Source organism: Dendropsophus ebraccatus, chromosome 6, assembly GCF_027789765.1.
Source record: "Dendropsophus ebraccatus isolate aDenEbr1 chromosome 6, aDenEbr1.pat, whole genome shotgun sequence".
Taxonomy (NCBI): domain Eukaryota; kingdom Metazoa; phylum Chordata; class Amphibia; order Anura; family Hylidae; genus Dendropsophus; species Dendropsophus ebraccatus.
In genome coordinates this window covers 128,125,317-128,132,156 of record NC_091459.1, presented here as the reverse complement: position 1 = coordinate 128,132,156, position 6,840 = coordinate 128,125,317, and positions in this window count along the sequence as shown.

Genomic DNA, 6,840 nt, shown 5'->3' with positions numbered 1-6,840 from the left:
TTTATTTATTTATTAATTTATATTTATAAAATGGGAAAAGAGGGGTGATTTGGACTTTTATTAGGGGAGGGGATTTTTTATTAATAAAAACACTTTTTTACTTTTTTTTTACTGTAACTAGAAGCCCCCCTGGGGGACTTGTATATAGACAGCACTGATCTCTCATAGAGATCAATGCTGTGTATATACACAGCAAAGATCGATTAGATCGGTCATAGATTACTATGGCCTGCTGCAGGCCATAGCAATCTACTGCCGAGCCGGGATCAGCGTCATTCCGACGCTGAGGCACGGCACGGGCAGAAGAACGGATCTCCCCCCCCGCGATCGCATCGCGGGGGGGAGATCCGTCCCACTAGACACCAGGGATGTGTTTACCTAAGCCTCTAAGTGCAGCTGTCAGGTTTGACAGCTGCACTTAGAGGCTTAATTAGCCGGCGCGGCAACGGGACCCGCGCCGGCTAATAGAGGCACTGCCCGGCTGCACGTGTCAGCCGGGATCAGCGCCGTTCAGAGCGGGGTCCCGGCGGGACCCCGCTCTGAACACCCCGAGCGGCACCATGACGTATCAGATACGTCATGGGTCGCTAAGGGGTTAATAAAGTTTATGCTCCCTGCGAAAGCAGGGAAAAAGTATAACAGGGAACGGTATTACCGGCAATGGTAATTGCCGGCAATAATGCCGCTCCCTTTAATAGTTAATATTTATTTAATAAAGCAAATTTTCGTTATAAGAAAGCTATTTTCGTTGTTCAATTGCTTAATTAAAACGAATCAATGCTTTTGCAATTAAATATACTGTTAATAAAAATATATATATAAATGAATATATATATATATATATATATATATATATATATATATATATATATATATTTATTTACAGTATATTTAATTGAACAAGCCTTTATTCATTTTAATTATGTTATTGTACAGGTAAAATAGCTTTCTTACAACGAAAATTTGCTTTATTAATTAAGTATTACATGGAGCTGTATTATTGCCGGCTGTCTTTTCCTTCCCCATGGACCGGGAAGGCATCGGGAATCAAATGAGGAAGGTTCGACAAGGTTTGAGTTAGATAGAACCTAAGATTTTCTGATGTTCGATCATCTCTATTCTAAAGTAGAAATAACATAAATAATCAATTCACTGTTGGCTCACATGCCGAGTACGGGATATAAAAAGGAAAGCGGAGAGAGATGGAATGGAAAGAGAAGAACAAAAGAGAAGGGTACATGGACTTCAACTGTTTCAAAAAGGTCCTATTATGAGTGAAACCTTAGATGGCTTAATTACTTTGTATATTTTATTTTACAAATGTATAGCAGTGAGTATAACTTATATTGGGAGCCTTCTCTGCAGCCCTGTTGAGAGCAATGATGTCACTTTTAGAGATGAGCCAGACTCGAGCATGATCGTGTCCGCTTGTTCGACACTTGAATCACAATGGCTGATGAAGTTAGATGGAGCCCAAGAGAGTGTAGGAAAACATGGCTACACCCTAAAATTTTTGATTATAACATATAGTGAAGAACAAATAAAAGAAGAAGGAAAAGGGTGAGATGACAGTGAGAGATGAATTTGAGAAAGGGAAAGTACAAAGATATGGGGAAACAATGATGGCAGGACACCAAATCTCTGGGTATTTGACTTAAGATTAGAATGTCAAGAAGAACGATGAGAAGAGGCGGCTGCTAATGTAGTGTGAAGGGTCGTAAATAATCAAACTAAAAACCATAGAAGTGTTAAAAAAGCTATGAATTTTTTGTGTTTTTACAGTATACAGTATGTGGATGACGATGAATGCGTTTTCTGTCATTATTACTGATTGTGACAAGCTGTTCCTTTTTCTCTCGAAATTGGGATCCTAGATATTCAATTGAGGCCTGACCATTGGGATCTAAACTGATCACATGAACAGAAATGAATGGAACAGTAGACTGCATACTGGCCACCACTCGATTCTCTCTCTATGGAGCATCCGAACATTGTGAACATTAAGTACAAAACTTGTTCCAAAATATCCTTGAGGATGGATTGAATCCTCTACCCTATTCTCTTCATTGCCCAAGTAAAGATGGGGTCTTTTAGCTAAACTGAATATGCAGAACTATAGACATTTGGCAACAAAACATTTATTTCATGGTTTATATATGTTTATTCTTCCAGCCTGGACAGGTGAGTTATTAGTTATGTAGACATGGCCTTTACATCTCCCAAAACCACAAGAGAGTGTGGCCTATAGAGGGCTGCACTGGCTCTTGGGAGGTGGTGTGTATGGAGTTGGCTTCAGCAGCCACCTCTATAGAAGGTCAGCCGACCACCAGGATTCTTTTGGCTAAGGGAGCAGGAGTCTTCACACAAGGCCATAAGAGGGATCATATTGTTGACTGTTGCCTTTGCTCTAAGTGGATATTGTGGGATACGTGCTCAGGAATGGAGTAAGGGCATCTCAGGAGGAACAGCCTCGCATTCTCTACTGCGATCTCTGCTATGCCCTCGCAGCGTTTCTGGACCATCTCAAGTAGAGCTTACATTTCCCAACTTTGGTTTTTAAAATGTTGCAATCTATAATCTTGGGAAAGTGGTAATGTAGTGACCTAGTACGGGCCCCTGAACTTAGTTGCACCTGAGTAAGGTAACTCTCTTGAGCTCACACAGGTGGGATGAGGTTCCTCTGTACTTAGCATGTTTTCCACTAGGTGTCACTACTGTCTTTTGCACAGCTAAAGTATTCTGGGGGTTAACTGCTGTATGTCACATGTTGCCTTTTGTCCACTCACAGGTTCAGGTGCTTTTCCCTCTTATCTTACACTATCCTATCCTCTCTCTTATCTGCACACGCAGCCCACCAACCACAGCCAGGGCTAGTTCTCTGAGGTTGGGACCTCGTTCCTGGTGGGTGGAGTGGAGTCTGGTTTAGTGAGTGTGTTGGAGAAGGAGCTAGAGGGACATGTCTCTGGAGAAGCTAAGCCAGGGCCTAGCTTTGGCCAGGTCCTCTAACAGGGACACACAACCAAGCAAGCCAGTTGTTTCTTATGGACACTAGAACCGCTATGCAGTGCTAAGTTTTTACCAAAGGAGAGAAGCCAAAGAGGTATCACCTTGCCCATGCCACGAACCTCTCTAAACCGCACAGTACTGTATATGAAGTATGATAGTTTAGGAATCCAGTTATTTTGCTTTGGGGTCCAGCAGCTTTATTTGCCTAATATATAAGGGCACAGTTACAATTGCTACCTTGGCTTCCTTTATAGTGATACTACTGACCTACATAATAAACATCTGTTACTATATACTATGGGCAGCATCTTTTTTAGATAGTTAATGGCTGACAACACCAGATCTCCATAGTATATTATGTCCAGAGTAGTCACCCACTAAGGCACTGAAATAAATGCAAAAATAGGTAATTCCCCTGGAGTTTCTACAACCTAGGGGCCTGTACCACACTCTTAAAGGGGTTATCCAGTGGGGTTTTTTTTAAAAACCAGCTGGTTTCAGGAAGTTATGTTGGTTTGTAAATTACTTCTATTTAAAGATTTCCAGTCTTCCAGTACTTATCAGCTGTTGTATGCCCTGCAGGAAGTGGTGTATTCTTTCCAGTCTTACACAGTGCTCTCTGCTGCCACCTCTGTCCATGACAGAAACTGTCCAGAGCAGCAGCAAATCCCCAAAGAAAACCTCTCCTGCTCTGGACAGTTCCTGACATGGACAGAGGTGGCAGCAGAGGGCATGGTGTCAGGCTGAAAAGAATACACCACCTCCTGCAGGACATACAGCAGCTGGTAAGTATGGGAAACTTGAGATTTTGAAAAACTTTCTGAAACCAGTTGATTTGAAAGAAAAAGATTTTCACCAGAGTACCCTTTTAAGGATAATTTACAGAGGAGTAAGTATTACTTTCTGCCACCTGACTAATAACCAGCCAACATTGTGACCCTTGAAAGCAATAACAAAATACTAAAGAGCATTATTCTTAGGACCCAAATTTAATTTTTTTTTAAATTAGGCGGGGTGAGTGTTAATAATCTACTGTAATCTCCCTTTAGCGTGAGAGTGATTGAAGTGAATTTACATTTCAGTCACACAAAAATCCCATAGTAATAACACATTTAAAGAAATATTTCTATGATCAAGAGAGAAACATTGTTTCCTATGGACTCAAGCTTTCCGCTTCCAACAAAAGTAATCTTTACTATAAGGCAATGAGGTTTTCCTCTTTGTGCTGCTCCAGTATTATTTCTAATCTCTGATGACTTCTTTTAAACAAATTATAACATTCGTCGCTTTACCCCGAAAGGAAATTCCTTAGATCTCCTCCATTCTATAAGTGCCCAGAGGAATTGTTGGTAATATTTATTATGTTTTCTAGCCTCAGCCTGACATTAGGACATTGCCAGCAAGAAAAGGGTTTTCTATTGTAATCTAATTACAATCAGTGTGGAAAAAGTGAAAGGAGTAGGAGCGAGAAGGTTACTTTACCATCACACCCTAGTAACACCTTACATGCTGGCTAGATGGTAAGGATAAGAAATGAGTAACTTTGCTCTATCATAGAGCAGTCTAGGCAGATGCAGTTTAACTCCCGGACAGAGGGGGAGCTCACCTCACTAGTGGGTGGTAAGAAACTACATATTGATGTGGTTATAATGGTGGTTATTGTAGTCCAGTCATGTAAGATGAATCGAGGTGTCAGAATCTCATGTCCCATGTTGTTTGGAGTGTGGGGGTGTCAGGCATTCCTAATAACGTTCTGTGTACTACTAATAGAAAGACTACATCCCAGCATATAATATACTTTTATTTAGTATTATGACAGTCTTTCCTGGCTACTCATTGACCGGAACATTTCACACATCCCAGCACCACACAGAACACTTCCTCCGACACCTTATCACTACTGGTATTCTTTTTGGAGAAAATCTGATTCATTTAGGAATTTCCCAAATTTTTTATATTTATACAAATCCATATTTTCTGACTATTTGGCAATTCTAGTACAGAAGCAGGGACACCTGTCAAGAACTGAGGTCCCTGCTCCTATACTAACAACAGTCAACCTCTAGATTAGGTAGTACTTACCACTCCCTGCTCCAGTCTGTTTCCTAGTCCAGCTTCTTGCCTGCTGTATCTAGTAATCACTAAATGGTCACTAGAGGGTAAAAAGGAAGATTCTGGTCCATGTCTACATACAGACTGAAACAGAAGCAGTTAGTATTACATTACCAAGCAGAGAAGCAGGGATACCTGTCATTTTAACAGTGGTCCCTGCCTCTCTACAGTAAGTAGCAATATAGCTGTTTGCTGTCCTTACACTCTCTGTACATGACCCAGCAGGAGAAATGTAGTGTATACCCCCTGCTCAGTATGTAGTTTCCATAGTGCCCTAGTGTGCTGCACCATGGAAACTATATAGAGAAAAGGCACTGTGCTATGGGTGCCATGGTCATTAGACAGTTCTAAGCATTATAAAAGGTGACATAGATATTATACAGAGGAGCCAATCCATGCATGGCTGCTTCTCAAGCACCATCACCTCACACAGCTTCCAGATCGCTGATTGTTCTCTGGCAGACAGGCTAAGGCCTACTCTCCTTCACAGGGCCCCAGAGTCTAATAGCCCTATTTCACAGAACGATTATCGTTCATAGATTCGCTCCAACGACCGCTCGTTAACGAGCACTTAACGATTTTTTTAAGCGAACGATAACACATAATACGTGTGGGAACGTGAGCAATATTTGTAGTGTAACGATTTTTTTGAGGTCGTTACATCGTTACATGGTCGTTTAAAACGTGGGGAAATGTAGGTAGACATTTCAAGAACGACTGAAAGATTTTTTTATTTAACGATTATTTAAGATTAAGATTTATTTAAGATTAGCAGATTATTGTTGAAAGACCAACGATTTTTTTTCGACATGTTGAAAAAAAATAGTGAACGACTCAACGACGATTTTGCTGTTGTCGTTCGCTCGTTTACAGCTATTCCACAGATCTTGATATAGTTAACGAGCGGTCGTTTGAACGATTTTATGAACGATAATCGTTCGAAAAAGTTCAGTGGAATAGGGCCTTAAGGACTCAAGGAGCTAGAAACTCTCTCAGTCCAATTTCCAGGTTGTAATTCCTAAAGCAGTCACCAATAGTGGGTGTGCTGTAAAGCAGTTCGAAAAGTAGCCAGGGGTTGCTGAAGGTCAGGACAGAAGTCAGTAACAAGAGCAAAACCTACCAGAACCCGGGGACAATTCCAAAGAAAAGACTGAGGAATAATCTGTGATCAGTGTCCACCAAACAATGTTCTTCAATCTACTGGTAAGTGTCCTTTTTAGGCTACTAGGCCCAAATACCACCAGGAGCTTTGGTTGTCCTGGCTGAGCAAAGGAAAGATGCAGTAGAAGACAAGTGACGTGCCTAGCAGGGGTGTAGCTAGGATTCATGAGGCCCCTTAGCAAAAAAAAACGTACAGGCCCCCCCCGCACAACAAAGAGCACTTTGTTATACACATACATACATACATACATACATACATACATGTGGTCAAAGAATAAAGTCTCCTGAGGCAGAGCAGAGAGCAAATCGTCTCTCAGTCCACTGCATTTAACTATAAGGACCCATTAGGATCCCTTATGGTTACATACATACAGTAGGTGCAGGAGCAGACTACCTTCTGCTTAAACCATTATGTACTGAAGTGTGTAAGTGACATAAACCTCACCTACATGCTGCAGCACAGAAAGGGGTTTAAAGCAGAAGAGAGGGAGATGGCTTATGCTTAGAAGCTCAGGAGAACAAAGGTCAGGGGTTATCAGAGCAGTGAAGCACAGATCATCT